The following is a 20,334-nucleotide window of genomic DNA, read 5'->3' as shown; positions in this document are numbered from 1 at the left end:
ATGTAAATAAGCTGGAAGTTACGGCATCCCCAGCGGTCTGTTGTTAGTTTAAATTACATTCAAACAATTATTTACTCTTAACTTTAGTTCTTCCATCTCGGAATTCCATAACTTTCTATCAAAGAAGATTCTCATATATTTAAAAGTTTGGCATTCAGTCATAGGAGTTTTATTATACATAACATAGAGAGGTTTGTGTCACAGTAAAAAAAATCAGACAAGCAGTTTTTCAGTGCTCACATTCATGCCATTTGACATCACGTTCTCTGCATCTTCATGGCTTCATTTAATGTATCTTGTAACTTCTCCTGTTAACTTATTTTTGGGTTGGAGTACCGTATCACAAAAGTCATCAGCATATATGAATACATTTACATCCTTACCTTCTAGCATGGACATAAAATTGTTGATATATGCATTAAAAAACGATACCTACCTGCTAATTGCTCATTGGAGAACACGAGACTGAAATTGTTTTTGAGGAAATACAGCATTTTCAAAATTCACGCTTTTGAATCGTTGGCCAACAAAGCTGGTGACCCATTTTATTATTTTCCGGATACTTCAATATGCAAAAGTTTCTTAAGCAGAGTTGTCCCCCATACGCAGCCATATACAATCTTAAAAATTAACAAAAGCTACAGCTTCAATATGAGTCTTACTATGCTTCTCAGTCGATCAATGCTGTCTAAAGCCAGTTTGAGCAGGATCAAGATGTAGTAAGTCATGAAATTCGAGATACCACTTGAATCTGTTCACCACCTGCTCTAACTAAACTCTCTATTTCAGTATCATAGAAAGGCTGGAGATCGCGTGAGATTCTCGTCATAGGCATTTAAAACTTTTATTTTTAAATGCCTAAATTCTGGTTCTGCTATTCAATTTTATCTGTATATGTTTACTTTATATTTTATTTGTACCTTATTACCCAAGCATGAGTTTCCAAAGGCTTTTGCACATTGAAAAGTAATCTATACTATTAAAATCTGTGCTTGCCTGTCTGTCTGTTTGTTTGTAGCATTATCTCCTCCGGAACAGGGGGGAGTTTTATTTTGATAAAAGTCTGCTTTATTTCGAAAAGTGTTGTCACTGCTCGCTTTCAAATCGTAGAGTTTGTTAATAAAAAAATTTTAGGTTTTACAAAATATGAAATAAAAATAGCATTGCTAATTGTTCTCATCTTCGTACGACTTTAATAAGCGTAGATATTAATTAAAAACTCTGAAAAAATTAATTTTCACACTCACTTTTCCTAGTGGCAACAGTTTCAAGTGTTGAAAATAAAAATGCTTTATTTCGAAAAGTGTTGCTGCTGCTTGCTTTCAAATTGTAGAGTTTGTTTATAAAAAAATTGCAATTTTTATAAAATATGAAATAAAAATAGCACTGCCAAACATTAAACATATTATTATCTTTGCCGCAAAACTTTATTTCTGTTCATTGCTCAGCTTTCGAATCATGACAGCGCATGCTCATTTGATCAAAGCAAACGATTGACTGCTTATAATATTTTATCTACTTGCATTTCTTTCACATCATAAACAAACAACATGTGAGGAAAAGTTGAGATGTCATAAAAATAAATGCTGTCAATTATCATTTGCGGAGTTCATTGGAAGTAGTTAAAAAATTATTTTTAAAACTTTATAGGTGCACAATGATGATACAACTACAGCAATATAATTTAAAAAATCTCTTTCGTGCACAGTAAATGATGTACCATAAGAAATAATTTTAAAATCTCTTTCGTGCACAGTAAATGATGTATCATAAGAAATAATTATGAAAATATCATTTTGATTTGCTTTTCTGCTCCTCTAAATGCATTAAAGTTCAGCTTTATTCCGCTTTAAAAAGCACGACGTTTGTGTGAAAACTTTTCTTTAGCCGAAATCGTGTGAAGCTAAGCAGCAATTATCATTAATTTTTTAACGCTTTTAGAAAACTCCCTATGATGTCATAACACATAAACTATAAATACATTTAAACCTGAAATGTTATGTTGAATATGCATTCCAAATAAATAGAAGTTCAAAAGTAATATGTGATCCAACTCATGAGCAAGTAGACATGAATTCTACCAATTAATGTAATGCATGAAAAGAGAGTGAGCACAGTTAAGTCTTAGGGGTTATATAATAAGTAATAGTGTGGTTTGAGTTGAAATGTCCGTTAACGATTTTCTGTTTTTTTACTTTCACCGTGATAGATATAATGGTTAATCCTCCTGCATTCTTGGGTTGCCGTTCAGATAGGTTAATGGTTAGTGATGCTGACTGCCATACCGAAGAGCCCACGCTCGAATTCCGGAGAAAGCAGAAGTGTTTGTAAGCATGTCGTGTCTGTGCTTCAAGATGGTATTCAAAATGCACGGCGAGCGGGAATCTGATCGAGAGGCTGGTAGCAGAGAAGAGGGCTGGGATACTCTCGGACCACCCCTCACCGTGTTCTTTCTCGTAATTCGAAATCGGGGAAGAAATTAAACATTTAGCTAGGTAAAGCAATACATCCATCACCTATGGTACTCCAGAGGTGCTGGCCTAGCTTCTTTCTGTGCTTTACTTACTATTTATTTGATCAGGATTTTATCACTAGTTGGGAAAAAGTTATGTGATTTTTCGAGATTTTATTTAAGGAAGAAAAACAGAACGTAGAAATCTGTTTCCCTAGAAATCTAAAAAATATAAAAGTTTTATAAATTTAGACACTGGGATTGATTTTATAAAACTGGCTTGGAAATCTTCATTACTAAGGACCCGATTGTCCTGTTTTACTAATATCTGTCTGTATTTAGCTGTGTGTCAGATTAAGCGGGGCCTATAGACAAAGCTTACAGGGAAGCCCTATTTTTATAAACTGCTTCTAATGAAATCTTAAAAATGTTACTCACAAATTCTCTTAGTAATATAGAATACAAAAGCCGCCCTACCAGGAGAGTGGTTACCGTCTGACGTACCGAAGGGCCCCGCTCGAGTCCCGGAGAAGGCTTGGATGTTTGTAAATGTATAGTGTCTTTGCTGCATGGGGCACTCTAAATATGCGCCGAACCAAAAGTCCTCTCGAGTCGTTGGTGGTAAGAGAAGAGGGGGGTGAGGGCCCTTGGACCCTTCCCCGCGGAGTGCTGTCCATGAAAATTAAGGGCAGAACTGAGCAAAGTCGTACTGTCACCTTTATGGTGCTCAAGGCTCTTGCCTACGACTGGCGCAGTCTTGCATTCCTTGCCACGATGAATTTTGTAGGCTTGTTTTGATCTTACTGTGAGACAAGTGAGATTAGTCACAACAACTGAAAAGGCAAACACTAATAACAATAACAGTTGAATAATAAAAACGTTTTTGGTATGACGGGCGGAAAGAAATTATTTCTTTAATCAGCCTTTTTAAGAGGCTAAAATTTTTCATTTTCAAATCTTCTGTTCAGAAAACTGATCAATAATATTTTCTCAGTGTAACTGCTCAAGAATATTTTTTTTTTTTTTTTTTTTATAGAAAGAACTGCTAAAAACTTTAACCTTTTCCGTCCTACTGAACTTTTTGAATACTTTAACTCGTTTTAAAATACAGAAAGATACCTCTTGCTGTCGCATTATTTGCAGTTACAGTTAAGAAGATTCTTAATTATTTTGGCATCAGGAAAAGAAGATGCAGTGTTGCTATTTTTCATAAACTGCTGCATGTAATTCAGGCTCCCGAAATTTTCGTTTCTCGCATTTAATGCTCCATGATATTCCTCTGCATCAATGGTCATTGTAAGCGGGGTTATTTATTTTTTTTTAAAGTCCAGTTATATAATCCCAGTACATTCTTTAAATATTCAAACTCTGTAAAAAATTATTTAAAATATTTTGCTTCTTGTTTTTTTTTAAATATTTTTTTTTTAAATTTTTTTATTTCTTACCTATTTTGCTACAAGGTTTGTCAGATATAACATAAAATGTGTTTAATCTAAACTTTGTTTGACCAGCTAAATCGAGGTTTTCATCTATTTGGTTAAAAAATTATTTCCGTTGTTTAGATCTTACTTGAGTGTTAAGCCCAGAATTTGATGCCGAGTATTAGTAATGCCTCATTTTAAATTTCGTTGTACTTACCCCTTAAATAATGTATGCATTACAATAAACTTTGTAGCAAACTTATAAAGATCACTAAATACTTACTAGGATCTTCTATGCTATTATTTGCTGTATGCGTCATCCTTAACACTGCTAATATTTTATCTCAAATAACAGTCATTAGAACAAAGTCCAGTTTTCTCCCCCTCCCTCCAATGTATTTTACTTTGGTTAACAAGAAACAAGCTTTCAATATTTAAACAATGCGTCTTTTTGTTTTGACCTCTCTTCCTCTTTTTTTTTTTTTTTTCCCCTGCTTTCTGCCTCTTTCTTTTTTTAAATCCTGGTTTATGTTGGTAACTCACATTTGTATTTTGGGGAATTCAGATATAAAATATAATAAATTGTAGAATAAATGAAAAAAGTGTTCATGTTACTTGTTGCAATAACAACTGTAATCGGAAAAGAATGAATTAATGGAACAATAAGTATACATATGCAATATCTGTATATTTGGAGTTAATACGTATGTATAGCTCACGAGCACTGGACACTAGCGCACTATGTAGCTTCGAATTCGATTTGATTTTATTATCAATTATTAGGAAAACATTTATCTATGTTACTTAAAAACTATAATATAAATATCCCGTAAAGATTATTTAAAAACTTATTTTTTAAATTTATTTATTTATTAGCGCAAAGGGGCAATTTGCCCAGAAAAACTAATAATTTCGTTTTGGCATTTTGCGTCGGTTCACTATAAATGTTGGTTAACTTTTCAAACCCTGCATTATATTTAAAGAAATTAAGTAATGAAGAATCTGCATGAATGTATGTATGTTTCTCGCACTGTGAAAAAACAACGGTACCTAGAAACATCAAATTTTGAAAAACAGAAAAAATAAAATCTGAAAGTTTTCAGATTTTACACCCAAAGGAGCGTTTTTTTAGCGTTTTGTATGCTACCTTTTTCTATTAAATTTCATGTTTTTCGCACTTAAACTGTAATATTCAATTCAAGAACAATACCACAAAATAATTTTAATATGAGCATATCCTTTAGAATTTCCGATACACGGTCTCGGGCGCTGGAGATTAAAAATGTGTTTTTTTCCCTCCCCCGTACAGTGTTGCCACTGCTCGCTTTGAAATCGTTGAGTTCGTTAATCAAAAACTTTTTAAAGTGTTACAAAATAGCAAATTTCAAATTCCAAAATTGGGCTTCCAGATGCTCATATTCAGTAGAAGATTACGTAATTCAAAATTTGATGACTCTAGATACCGTTGTTTTGTCACAATGCGAGAAACATATACATTTATGCAGATTCTGCATTATTTAATTTCTTTAAATATAACACAAGGATGTAATATTTGGTGGCAACAATTTGAAAAGTGAACCGACATTTATAGTGAACCAACTCAAAATGCCAAAACGAAGTTAATAGCCCTCCTGTGCTAACGCCCTTTGGACTAATAACGTAGTTCTTCATTCAAATATGGGCATCTGGAAGCTCCAGTTTGGAATTTAGTTTTTGTTTTATTATCTATTTCATATTTTATAAAACTTGAACGAATTTTTTATTAACAAACTCAACGATTTCAATGCAAGCAGTAGCAACATTGTACGGGGGTATTATCTCCAGCGCGCGAGACAGTGTATCGAAAATTCTAAAGATATGCTGTTTTAAATATTTTGTGATATTGCTGTTAAATTGAATTTTATGGTTTAAGTGCGGAGAACATGATATTTAATAAGTAAAGGTAACACACAAAACGTTAAAAAACACCCCTTTGGCCGTAACATAAAATCTGAAAGCTTTCAGATTTTTATTTATTTATTTTTCCATTGATATTCGAATTACATGTCCTAGACATCTGTCTTGTTTGTTTAATGGTTAATCCGGTACTGATTTAGCTGGAGAATGTGTGTGCAGTTCGGTAATATTATAATTTTCGCTGAAATACTGAACATATTTTATCCTAAATAAAATGAGTAAGCACTTTTATGAATAGAGAACTACGTATTTTAAAGGCTTTATAAAAGTAATAATTATATTTAGAGGTACCTACGATCCCGCCTTACCATTTAATTGTTAATTAATATTTTGAATAAAAATTTGCTCTATTCATGTGATGCCAAAAGTAATATCTAAATTCTTAAAAACTTTTGGTTGTTTTCGTGTTTTAATAAAGGCAGATTGCTAAGTGTTATTATTATTATTATTATTATATGGCACACTTTTATTTCAGCTCAAGGACGACCAAACTTTTAAAACTCTTTTTTATAGCAATGATCTATAAAAAAAAATAAACGAATTAAAACCTCAGATCTGCAGCAGTGCACGTGTTTTTTCTTCCTCAAGCGGGAAATAATACCACATTGACAGATCCTTGGCGAGAAATTTGGCGGTACTGAAAATTTCCCTCGGTAACCTTTTCCTCGCCTCGATATCGAGCGCCTTCATTCCTAACTGCAAATCGACCCAAACAGTGCTAGGTGCCGGGAAAACCGAGTGTAGAGAAAAACGACGCAGTGACTCACGGGGTTGTGAAAAGTGCTCTGCAGTATAGAGAGGTGTGCACTATATTATTACGCCGTAACTGTCTTGATGTCTTGAGATATAAAACATCAGGGTGGTGCAGCAAGATACTTTGTGAAATTATATGCCAGCTTCTTGGATAGCAAATGACAATGCAGACAAAATGCATTGTTGAGTGCAATGTAGGCGTTTTAGTTCAGTTCTGGAATGCGCTGTGTTAGTGGTTTTCGATCCCTGATCCGGGTAAGTGTCGTTTTTCTGCTTATTGCTAGATATTTGTTGCTAATATGTAACATTTCATTTAATTCTGGCAACGAACAGGAAATTCGAAGCCACTAAAATTTTCTTGCACATCTATAAACAAATATACAAACAAACATGTTATTATTATTTTTTTTTTTTTCCTCTTTCTTTCTCTCTTTTTTTTTTAACTCGTAAAGAGTTAAATGCAAATTTTATTGCAGTTGTGAGTTTATGATGGAATATTCATTGCATCGTCTGGCGAAGCAGTGCCAGTTCTTATTATAAAGTAATTTATGATTATTTCAAGGCTTGGAATTTTATTGAACTGCATATTCTTGGATTCAGGGCGCCAAATTATCCAGTTTTATAATTATTCTGGATAAAGAAATATCCAGGAGAATTTTTTATAAGAAATGCTTAATTTTCGAGAGAGTCATGAAGACCCATTAATAAAATAAATGTTACGTCCTTTTTTTTTTTTTTTTTTTTTTTTTAATTAATTCTTTAGAAATCCCTTCTACAAAAACGCGAACATACATGTCTATGTCTGTATTCTTTTAAAAAAGGAATATAAATGATGCAGCAGATTAGCAATGGTTATGCATTAGATCTAAGCGAAAAGTACCAGTGTTTAAATGCATATTTTATATTCTATAATCATTCTATTTCACTGGTGAAAGCAGATTTATATCATACAGTAACAACAGAAATATAAATGTGTTTAACTGTTTTAAACAATTTATTTTTAATTCACGTCATTTAAAAAATCCTTTCAAATTTTGATTGTCACCTACAGAACCTTACGGTTTCATATAACACGATCTGTGGACCATAGTTTTAAAATCATGCAGTTAAGGTATTATATATAAACTAGATACTTTTCCTCTAAGCATTCTCTATAAACTAAACACACTAAAATTTAAATGGAATGAAAATACAAAATTGCAATTTTTAACCTGTTTCGGTTATGATATGGCTGTATTTTATGTATCCATATATATCTTGATAACGTTTTCATTAACAGTAAAAATAATTATTTAACGTGGGTATTATAATATATTTTTCGGGCAGTTATTCATTATCAGTTAGAATACCGAGCATATTTCATTTTGAACGAAAGTTATAAATCATTTCTATGAATAATTGATTATAAAGCCCGCAGACAACCACAGCAATTATGCACAATTAGTACACTATTACCCATGAGTATCCGCAGGGAAATGTAAATGGGACACTTGCCTACAAACAGTATAATACAATATTGCATTTTCTATAATTTGTTAAACCCCGTAATTATTTGTCTCTGGCCTTCCAGGAAAGGTTTTTGCTGACTCCCATGACAATACCAGTGAAAAGTTCAATGTATTTTTTCTATATCTCTTGAATTTTTAAATATGAACTCTTAAATCCAAATTTAATAAAAAAAATTCTCCCGGAAAGATACCTTCCAATTAGGAAGCAAGACTTTTATTTTCTTTGTAGTATCTTCCATTTAAATTGGAGATAATAATTAACCTATTTTTAATCCCTCGCTTGTAGTCGACCATTTCATTAAAGGGTTTATTAAAAGGAAACGACTTTCCTTCTCATCGATCAGTGGAAGCTGAATGAATCTCCAACCGCGAATGCATGGATTTCCTCCGCTCATAAAGGCGCCAAAGATCCGTGCTCGCCACTCTTTTATTATTTATTTGAAGCAAGTGCAGTATCGTATGATTTATTTTTTCGGCACGTATGCGCACAGTTCAGCACCAATTAATCCAAATTGAGGCTAAGTAAATTATATGAAATAACTGAATTCTTGTATAGGCGCGAATGCAGACGATGCTGTTTAATCTTAAAATGTCCATATCTTATATATGCAGCCCGGTGATTAAAAAATAATTTACTTTCTTTCGTGCTAAATTATTTATATACCAATAGTTTTATATAGATTATATATACTTTTAACACATCAGTCTGATAAGATCACTCTGTCGCCATTGTAAAGGCTTTAAAAATGCAGTATTGTGTCATATGAATATTACTTTATATTTGGTCCTGTACCGCACTTTTCAGATTTTAACTTCTCCCTTTACTTTTCTGTCAGGTTCCGAATTTGCATTTTAGTAATGTGTTAATTCTCGATACTCAAACAACATTAAATATTTTAGCAGTTCCGATGAGACACACCACGCAAGCCATTTCACCGTTATGTTAAATTGGAATTGGAAGATTAAGATATGACTGACATCGGAAGACTGCCTGCATACGAGAGTCTATATTCAACGTGTGAACACTTAAAATACCTGTGAGCCGAAAGTGCTCTCGAGAGGTCTGGTTTTAAGAAAAGAGCAAAGTGAGACAATACCACTTACCTGTATGTATGTGGTATTTAGTTAGACCGCCGATTTCATCTCCCAGGGCATAATCGATCAAAAGTGCGATGGAAATGTACAATAACTGTATGTGAAATTATGCCTGTAAAGAAAACATTGGTGAAGTTCTGGTGTTTGTTCACGTCTTCCTTATTCTTTCCTTCTACTTTGGAATTCCTGTTTTGTTCCTGCTTGCGCGTACAAAATTGGTAAAAGATCTTTGACTTGACCGCACTAAAGTTTTGAAGACAAAACTCAAAAGAATTTTTACAAATGTTACGTTTTTAGAAGCACCACCGAAGTGTAAAAAGAATTTAACTCAACGTTAGGTTTTTCCGCGTTGTGTTTTATTGTTTTCTGCATTTTTAGATAAAAATTACACTTTATGACATTTAACAGGGTGTAATTTTTACTGCATATGTAACTTCTAAGTAAACTTGTGAAATATCTCCAGTAGAACTCTGAGCAGTTGAAGGCTTGTTGCAGTATGGTGCAAAAACATTATATTATATAGATAACGAGTATATGGTATACTGGAAGTGCTTTTCGTTGTCGTGTTAGAAATCTCGCCGGGAGGGACTTTATTTTTAAAATGGATTATCGATATATACTGAACTATAAGTATCCTTTCCACATAATACGCCACATTGGAAGATTTATCCGCAAACCTTATCTTTACAGATTTCATTCAAATAAACTATAAAAGGAAGATGTAGTTATGCCTAAGACACGACTACGCCCTTATTTTTGTTGAAGTTCCTTTTCTTCACACGCCTTCATGGCAGTATATATGCATTCTTATGCTGATTAAAACGTATTAGCATAAGTTAATAAGAAAAATACTGCTTGGAATACGATTGAGACTGGAAATATGCCAGGGTATTTCAAGGATGTAGTCAAAGCAATGGATGAATGGAAGCAAGAATGGCCATTTGTTGCGAATGTTATTTTTAGGTACATAAAGGCAGACTGCTGCCTTTGTTTTACGGCTGGAGGTTTCATTTAAATAATGACTACATCTTAGGATTCTCGGTTTAATTAATTATGTATAAATTTCTTATTAATGTAGTACCTTTATGTGTAATTTTGCATTATCGATAATGGGTGATTTTTGAAAATATACCTATAGGTTAATTTAAGGTCTTCTGGTGAAATTTTGTTCTATCGGACATTGTTGAACTTTATCGCTGTACCGAACATTATAATGATTTTCAAGAACATTGCGTTATTAACTTAATAGCTTTTGGTCTGATTTCATTGTCCTAAACTCTAACGAGTTTTCAACGTAACCCAGAGAATATCATAACCTAGTCTATTTTAAATGTGCTCAAATTGTTCAGACTAAAATAAGTTTCGAAAATCAACGATTTTCTCCCTCCTTCCTGCATGCCTTGGTGGTGTAACGGAAGCACACTCGGGGCGTATTCGAGAGGTCCATGTTTGGGTCCCGGCGAAGGCATTGCTCATTTTTCATATTTTCTACTTAGAAAAATACCTAATGACTCGGTACAGTGGCGCCCGAAGGTGATGGACAATAATTCGTCATTATCAGGATCTGGCGATTAGGTTCCCTAACCCCTCAGTCATCCTTTGAAAGGTATTTTCCCTGTATTTTTTCCTCCTTCCAGCATATCTTCGTGTTGTAATGGCAGCACACTTGGCGGTATTCGAGAATTCAAGTTCGAGTCTCGGTAAGGGCATTGATAATTTTTCATGTCTCCTGCTCCCCCCAAAGAGCTAATGTTTTATAATATGATTTTTGATATCTCATTTAATTATTAAATATTTCGTTAACAGCAAAAAATAAAAGACTTGAACGTTAATGGATAGCGCTGAAATCGCAGTCGTGAAAATACCTGTGAAGCTTACTCCTTCGCTAGGATTTGAACGTCAGTTAGGCTATGAATCAAATAGGAAAAAAAATATGCCAATGTAAAATCAGTTAGGCTATGAATCAAATAGGAAGAAAAATATGCCAATGTAAAATTAGTCAAAACATCAACCTTTTTTTTTGGTGTAGACTTATAAAATTCTATCAAATTTGTTGGGCGACATAGGTTCCTCTTCTTCAGGAACCAAAAAAATAATTGCCCTTGAAGAAGAGTGATCTTCTGGACCTCCAAAGAAGAAGAGGGCCCTGTGCTTAGTCGCCCGCGAAGTCCATAGATCTTAATTCAAAATATAAGGCAAAATAATATTGCTGATTTGCCTAATTTTGAGCTACCAATATTTTCAGCGGTCTTATCGACTCTCCTTCTTGGTGCCCTTCAGTACTCATAGCTTCATTTGGACGAATGCTGGTATGCTTAATACCAGGCGAACCTTATAATATGAATATTGGTCCACCGCGCAAAGCGCGACGTTACCAGTTCCCTGTCGAACTGTCATTGAACGCAGGGAGAAATTGCTCACAAGGTGTTATACAATATATTTTTAATATCTTTTTCTGAAATATTTATGACTTTTTAGTTTTTTTAATGAGGAAGCTCCAGAAGATTATTTGGTAATCACCGTAAAGTAGCTCATCTGTAGGATTCCATTTATTAACTGGGGCTCACTGGTCACTGGCCTGTGGGATGTCTTTTTTTTTTTTTTTGGCGAATGTCAGTAGATTTTTGACCTGAAACATAGCTAACGTTTGTTTTTATTAGCAGCACTGCGTCGAGCGTGACTAATCCCGATCTTCCCATGAGATTTCGCTCAATTGAGCGCTTCCCGTTGTTAGCGGGGCATATTATGCAAAAGAGACAACGGCCGCTACTTCGGTTATGGGGCATTCATCCCTCATTGTTTAAAAAAAGTCCCTTATCTACCAACGCATTTGGTTAAACCGTATGATAGTTGGAAAAGATAAAACATTTTCCTAGGATAAAATGGAATTTTATAAGTCTTAGATGTGAGCCCAAGAATCCAAATGATCTTATTGAATAGGGCGGTTAAGATTCATTCCTGAATTTGTAAACCTGTTTAAGTCATTACCTGGATGACACGATATACCGCTTACGACGCTACGTTTTCAGAATCCCAGAGTATCTTAATCATTTCAGTATATGTTTCTGATCGTTTTCGCGTCGTTATTCGCTTTACTTTGTCATTTTGAGCGTATACTTTTTATTATATTTTTATTGTTATTATTATTGAAAAAGTGATTTAGTTCCCAAAATTACCTAATTACGAGCCAATTTTCTTTAGAAAGTCCTCCACGAAGGCCTACTTTCCCTTTCTTTGGGAGATGATCTTTAAGTGCTTTTTCATATTATTAGAAGGCAATAAGTAGTAGGAATTTGTTAACATATTGTAAGGGAGATCTAACACTTATAAGCGATGTTTTGTAGACTCCCCCCCTTGCATCTCAAAATATCTAGGCTGAAAGGCTTAAGTTTAAAAATTCCGCAAAAGCAACTTTCAGTAACATAAAATACTATCGAAAACATTGCATAGGAGCTTCAGGTATGTTTAAATAACGAATTTTGTAGAAATTTAACAAATTTACCGTGAAATTAATTTCTCAGTTTCCCAAACTTATATTCTAAGCGAAAATTAAAAAAAAAAAATTTTTTTGGAGGGGGGGGGGTTAAAAACGTTTATTTATTTATTTATTTTATGAGGGACACTAGCCATTCGCAGGCTTTCGCCACTACTAAGGCCAGAAGTAGTCATTTTATTATGGAGGCACCTAATATGCAGCCACCATTACGTCCTGTGAAGGGACAGAAAATTTACATCCAAACCTTCACCGGGATTGAAACCCGGCTCCTTCGGTATCGCAGTCGGCTTCACTAACCACTATACGTCTGGGCGGCAGCAAATTCTTTATAAATACTAGTAATTTTCAAGTGATAGTAGCAAAAATGCAACATAATTAAGTATTTTAGTCAGTAGGCAGAGCACACGAGGGTTGTCTCATCGTATAAATGAAAATAAATGCGAGCCAAAGAATATTAAATATATCTCGACCCTTAAATTATTTATTTCAGTTGAACCCTTAGCATGTGTGCAACATGTTAATGGCTGCCAGCTTGTGTACAGGCAATGAGAAGAAATTTAAGCAAATTCTTATATTTTGTAAAGCAGTGTATGATTTCAAAGTGCAAATGACAGATCTGGTCTTCCGTGCTGTATAAAATTTGATATTTTATTTATGTATTTCTTTTGGGTACTATAAAAATTTATCACAGTTTAATGAATCACGCAAATAGTAAGAGAAAAACATATAATGGCGTTTAAAATTTTTTATTAATAATTAAAATTATCAGATATACCCTAATGAGAAATTATTTTTCAATAGTTATTTTTACCAAAAGAGTGTATTAGGTTATGGGAAAACTCATTCGAGGTGTCTGCCAAAGGGCAGGGATATTGTCATTGACGGAAACCCATCAACAGAGCGATTGGATAAGACCGCAGAAGACTAGTATTTCGACCCGGTTCGATCCTGACGAATGAACCAGCAGTATATGTGTTTCTTGGTTTTCCTAATATATAACGTGAATACGATCCAGTTTTTCTGATGTCTTCACGAAGTCTGGAATAGATTGCAAGGGATATTTGATCACGGTGAAGGATTCTAAGGTTATCCGCTTAAGAAAAATGATGCCTTTGTGAAGTATTTTCTTGGAGAAATTAACTCGATTTCACTTTGCGCATGGAAGGATGAGAAAGCACAAAAAATGCATTCAGCTAGTTCATTCGCCGCGATTTCATATTAAATGTTGTAAAAAATTTGAAAATACTGCCGACCATTAATGTTATAATCAAATTCCAACAATTTAATGAAATACGTACTTAAATCAATTATAAAACTTGAAATAGCAATTCTTGAAATACTAGAAGAAAACTGTACTCCTCCTCCTAGAAAATAATAACAATACGTAATTTGAATCTTTTATGATGCAAACATTTTTTAACCTTCAAAATCGTTCCTTCGGAAAATTTCAAAATAGAGCAATCAACAAATCTGTTATGGTTTATGAAATGCGAGCGTACAATGCGGGAACAAGGATGATGTTTGGTAATCGTTGTGACTTACCCTATGCTATAGAATTTGTCTTCCGGCACTGGTAAACAATGACGTTTCCGCCCATTGTTATCTGCTCTGCTTAAGTACATCTTGTTAATGAGTTGAAATATATATCCGTGGCATTCAACCATCACATTCCCTGCACGGGTGACTGAAATTCCGAGAAGTCGCTTTCGGCCGAAAACGAATTTCAATGAAAGTCGAAGTTTATACTTTTACTTTCTCTGTGAATTAATCGTGTAATTTTATTACCCGATTTCTAAAAATAATTCAGTGTTTCCTCGTTGCCACTTGGAATGGATGGTAATAACAAAATTAAATTGCCCAATATTGAAAATAAAATTCTCGTCGATGAAATAAGTAATAATTAAATTCATTGTTAAAAAGTATTGTTCTATGGTTGAGAAACACAATAAATAACGTTTTGTTGGTTTTGTTAATTAACGCTAACGCGTACGAAAGCTATCTGCTTTAGCCTCTGGATAACACTATGGAAAGTTTTTTTTAGTTAAAACTGATTTGTATTCACATTATGCATGAGAAAACCACGACAACGCACATGCAGTCGTCGGATTTTGAACCCGGGTGGAAAAACTAGTGTTTATTAGTCTTAGCCACTGGTCAACTTATAAAGCATTACGATCATCTTTTTTTTGGTACTTACGTATTATCTCGTCGATCGGTCAAATAGCACGATTTAGCGCCAATTTCGGACGACCGTGGCCTTTAGAATTCCGTAACAACGACTGGCCACCGTTGCCGAAATTTCCGCCAACGGTCGACGTGATCATACGTAAGTACCCTTTTATTAATTAAAATAATGATGTAATTGTAAAAATTACCCTGTACCTGTGATAAATTATACGAGTTAGATTATTAAAATTTGTATTTTTGCAATACTTATTTTTAATTATGTCGAAAAGATTATGATATATATCATTTTAAATTACATAAAGCTCATACGTCATTAAAAAGAAAGGATATAATTTATTTAAAGATGAGTTTGTTAAACAATGTACTGCTTTAATTGGAGAGATGAATTAAAAACTTTATGTCGCATGAAATAGCGATACCTCAAAGAGCTGACAATTTATTAAGCTGCATGGTAGGTTAACAATTTAATAACTAAAATAGGGAAACTAAAAATTACAGATGTTTCTGTAGTCAAAAAATCGAATATTTAAAAAAAAAAAAAAAAAAAAAAAAAAAAAGTCAAAAGAACCGTTCCACTACTAATATTGAATATGCTTTCATAAAATTCCGTACGTTATTTTGAAAAATAAAGTATCTGGAAGTACATCTAAAATCGGTATTTAAGAAGATAGTCCTTTCTTCCCCCCCCCCCCCCGGACACCCTATACAATAAGTATTTGCTGATCAGCAAAAATACCATTCACTGTCTGAAGGCTGTATAAACGAACTTCTTTTAACCGGAACTGGAGCAACTAAAATTAGGAAAATAACATTTAAGCCAGTGAATCCAAAAGCCAGTTATCGGCAATTTTGCTTTCAGATAACCACCCCGGCCACTCATTTTTTTTTTAAGGGTAAATATCTGTTTTCAGCGGAAATAAGTGGTCTTTGTATATTGTATACAGAATTAATGAGCCGTAAACTCTCTGTTCCAGGAAACGACTTTCATGTAAATTTAAACGGTAGCGAGATGTTGCATCAAAGAAAGGTTTTCCTACATTTTTTGGCTCAGCGCCTCCTTTAAGTTTGTTTACGTCCCCTAATCTTAAATTAAACATCCTTTCATTGCGATCTGTAAATACTGACTCATTACGCATTGAAATTTTAAAATGTTTTTTTTCCGCTTCTTATGCATTTATTGCACTTTTTCGAATTATAAATTGAAATACGAAATGATATCTACTGAAATTTCTTCAAAATATTTCTTGTAATCAGTCTTAACAAAATGCGCATGTTTTGTAGTGGATACCAAAAGAATTTATAAATTGAATTTCATGCAAAGATGTGTTGCGATCATGGTTTTTAGGATTTTAGACTTTTTGAAGTTTGTAATTTACATCTTCTTGGAGTAAGGAAATGAACCAGCATACTGGTTGGAGCATCATTTGTAAAGGGTTGATTGATACCATTTGGTATTATTCTTGTTAAGGTGCATGAGGGTAATAGTTTTATTAATCAAGTAAATGTTTATTTAAAAAAATGTTTAGTGAGCCGAATTTCCCATGAGTACACTTGTTCTTTAACGCACACCCGTGGCTTGAAGAGATATTGGAATGGCGTTATTGATCCTGGGAGGGAAGTGAGGGGGCCACTGAGGAATAAGAGGACAACACGCTGGAGAAACTTGGCTGTCTAAATACTCTTTTATCAAACAGATGAAACATTCACTGTGTAATCAAACATAACTGGCAAGCATCTATGTAAGAACAGTATTAAGTCATATCAGGTTGTCCGTCATGCTTATTAAATGCAAAGTTTGCTGTGTGTTGCAAGGAATTATACAAAACAAGGGCTTTTGTAAATTATAACCTATCAGTGTAAAATTCTTGAAGCAGCCCTCCAGGCCTGTACTTGCAGGGATCAGTGATATTTTAGTCTTTAACCATTATCAAGCTGTTATGAAATTACATGGCGAAGTAAGCGAGTCCCCGACTTACGTAGCCAAATTTATGTTTAGGCATAAAGTTGCTGTATTAGAACGAGCCTGTGCAGCAACAAGCGAAGGTGAGTCATTCACCCTATACATATTACAGAAATTTCAGAGGGGGGTATAAATTATGTCAAATTTAATTAATATAATAATTTTTAAAACTCAGGAATACTAGAGTGCATGAAGCTAGTAACAGAAAAAGTGAAAAAGTAAAATAACCAGAAAACGTGCATAAAAATAGGTATATAAAAATTTCAATGCACATTCAGTCAAAGGTATCATGGTCTAAAGGATGCCTGATAGAAGCCCGCAGAGCTTTTGTGAGTGGCCCAGTCATAAGCCAGTAAAGTAAGTGGCCAGTAAAAGCAGTCAGAAAACTTAATACGCTGTGAGCGTTAAATTATTCAAAAGTTCGCGGAAAAAATCTATCATCAATCGGTCGGCCTTGCGCGTCGCGTAGATGCGATGAACCTATCGCGTGAATTTCCCTGCGATCTTCGTCGTTTTGAAACTGCAGTTCCCCCCCCCCCCAAGTGGGTGTAGTTTTTGTTTTGTTTTGCATGTGTTGTGCAGATACGAGTTGGATGAAGTTTCTTCTGAGATTTGGTTTGTGATAATAAATCATAGCGATCGTTTTAAATGCGAAATTGTAGTTTTTAATTATCCACCATGTCAAAGACTCTTCCAAATACAAACGAAAAACATCCGATAAAAATAGATTGTTTCAAGACGATTGAGAAGTTCATTATTTTGCTGTGCAAAATAAACTTGGTTCATTCGTCGTGAAAATTTTAGCAAAAGGTTTTAAAACAGTCCCCCCCCCACCCTTTGCATCGAGAATTATTGTTATTTTACAGCAAAACGGCTAAATTTACAATAAACTGCAAATTGATGGATGGTGATTTATGTTAACTTTTCTGTTCGACATTGTGAGCTCGTGTCTTTTACAGCAAGGTTTCCGCAGATCGCTTAATTTCCATCACCATGTATAACCTGCTTTGTCACAGGCCATGTTCCCTCTCCGGAATACTTCTGGGAAAGGAGTTTTGTTTCCTCTAACCTCTTTGCATGCGGCGAGGCTGGATTCACGGATCATTACATAACAGTGTGCCCACTCACAGAGGCGTGGCACATTGCGGTTGCCAAAATCTGATGATTCATTTAAGGGATTCTTCATCAAGCAGCCCGCCGTCCTTAAGAAAATTTAAATATATAATGGAAAAATAGAGAGGCAATAGAACGAGGCTTGTGCGATGCAGATTAGCGTGCGCTCCTGTCTAATGAAGAAGGCATGGAGTGAATACTATATGCACTGTATTTAATACTGCTGCATACAATGATTGTAGTACTGTCCGTGACGAAACACGATGTCTGTAATATCGATAATACAGTAATGACGGTAGTATTGACTGTAATGAATAAGTAATACTGAGAGTTGTATGTAATACGTGTCGAGTTCAGTACGATATAATATTCAAAGAACTTCTGCCCTTAATGTAATGGGTAACAGACATTGTAAAATGTATTTAATAGTATATAGTATACTGAATTTAGCGTATTGTACCCAATGGATATAGCATTTTGTACTTTATGTTTAAGGCATTGCATCGGTAATTTTTATTATGAAGTAATCTGAATAATTTTGTATTGTGTTTTGTAAAATTTTCAGCTGCTTCGTATAATATTCGTTTTGTGTTTAGTTTGTTTTTATTGTGATTAATGTGTAATGAGTGTTAGATGACCATTTGAATTTATTAAGTACTAATGTCAATGGGTATGTAGAATGTAAATTCAACAAACTCCCGATGCGACTCTTGCTATACGCGAAAAATTTTCTCCCACTAAAATTCTTTGCTTGTAGGGCACCGGTGTTGCTCTGTCTAGACAGTTGCCGGATCCGGACAACGCGCGCTCTATCTATGTAAGCTGCCTGGTTGTTCGGAATTGCTCTCACCTGTTCACCTATGCCACATTGCCGGAGAAGCTTAACAGTCTCAGTAGTGGCTTATAGGGTGGAAATAAAATAATTTCACAAATGGTGAATATAATATTTGTTTTCGAAGGAAAATTAAACATTTATTACGAAGAAATACAAAACTAAGTAGTATGAAATAAGTTTTCCAGCCATGACAAAAGCTAAACTGAATGGTATTGAAATTTCTAAAATAATAATAAATAAAATAAAAATTATTAAATTATGTATCTGCACTATCTGAAGAATTTAAACGTAAATTTCATAATATAAGGAAAATTAATTTTCTATTGCTCGTAGAAAACCGCTTGAGCTAGCAGTAATATCAGAACTGGCTGGTGTATTAGGATGTAATTATACATTGTTTGACGAATTTATTGAGATGGAAAACAATAAGCACCTAAGCGTTATTTAAAAAAAAGGGGGAGGAGAAAAAAGAGTACATTGAATTTTGGAAAATAGTGAAACAATATAAGACTGTATAAAAGTGTGCCTAGAATTTGCCCACGTTGTTCTCATCAACGTATTTATGTGAATCGTCATACTCGAAAATAAAAGTAAAGCATATGCATAGAAACCGGCTTACTGATTCTCATCTGGATGACGTTGTAAGAGCAGCATGTAACTGTTCTACAAGCCTGATCTAAATGAGATTAGTAAAACGATTTCACAATATTAGCGGTCTCATTCGTTTTATTTTTTTGATAAATGAACACGGGAACTTATTTGTAGATTTTCATTAATTGTTATGTTGCGACTCATGCTAAATAGTTGCCATGTGTATACGGGTGGAGCGAAAAAAAAAAGTGAAATATATGTGATATTATTGTTTCAGGGATAGGAAGTGATGATCAAACTAATATAGATATTGAAAGGAAAAAGATTATTGGATGGAGGCAATAAGCCATAAGACATTGGGTGACTGGCTACGCATGGCGAGAAAAAAGGCAACATACTTTTTAACTAATATATACATGCGAATTTATCGTACTGCACAATTTTACTTTTTGTTCCTACCTTCATTTACTTGATCTTCGTGCCATTTATTATTCATCAAAATTTATTATTTGAAATTCCTCCGAATAGAACACGTTATTCGAAATTACTCGTTCGTCTCTATGAGTTCGGATAAACAGGGTTGTTCTGTATTATAGTATTTAACATTTCAATGGAATTTTTTTAAATTTGCCTTTTAGACTGGAAATAAAGTAAAGTTTCTCTAAAACGATTATCTACGGGCGTAGGTGTTTTTGTCTTCTGTTAAGATGGTTAAATTGGAGAAGTTATGTTCGGTATTGACATTTATTTTTTTCTTCGAGAAATTCATCTCTTTCAGAGGTGATCATCTCAAAGAATATGGGTCACCTCGAGTGGGTTCACTATATTTACTTTTTGAATGGTGTATACGAAATATCAAGAGACAACAAATTGCTCTTCTTCCTAGAAGGGGGAAAAATCAACATTTTGAGACCTTCAGAGGGCCTCTGAAGTTCATCTTCAATCCGTATGTTAAGCATTCCGCAAC

At 34.0% G+C, this 20,334-nt stretch overlaps 1 protein-coding gene across 2 annotated transcripts in view; it reads left to right on the top strand.

Annotated features, from left to right (window-relative positions):
• LOC118183743 (SH2 domain-containing protein 3C) overlaps positions 1–20,334 on the top strand; it is a 333,243-nt gene that overhangs the window by 220,332 nt on the left and 92,577 nt on the right. Inside the window, exon 1 of one of the 2 annotated variants that reach the window (XM_085810739.1) lies at positions 6,534–6,837. The exons of the other annotated variant lie outside the window; for it this stretch is intronic. The gene's annotated coding sequence lies outside the window, so the exon portion shown is untranslated. Of the gene's footprint in view, positions 1–6,533; positions 6,838–20,334 lie in introns of those variants that run through there. 2 annotated transcript variants of the gene reach the window in all.

The sequence above is a fragment of the Stegodyphus dumicola genome, chromosome 2, assembly GCF_044657685.1.
Source record: "Stegodyphus dumicola isolate Sdum_Otavi_A_Nest chromosome 2, ASM4465768v1".
NCBI lineage: Eukaryota > Metazoa > Arthropoda > Arachnida > Araneae > Eresidae > Stegodyphus > Stegodyphus dumicola.
Note: the sequence above shows the minus strand (reverse complement) of the source record. Positions and strands in the feature narration are given on the sequence as shown.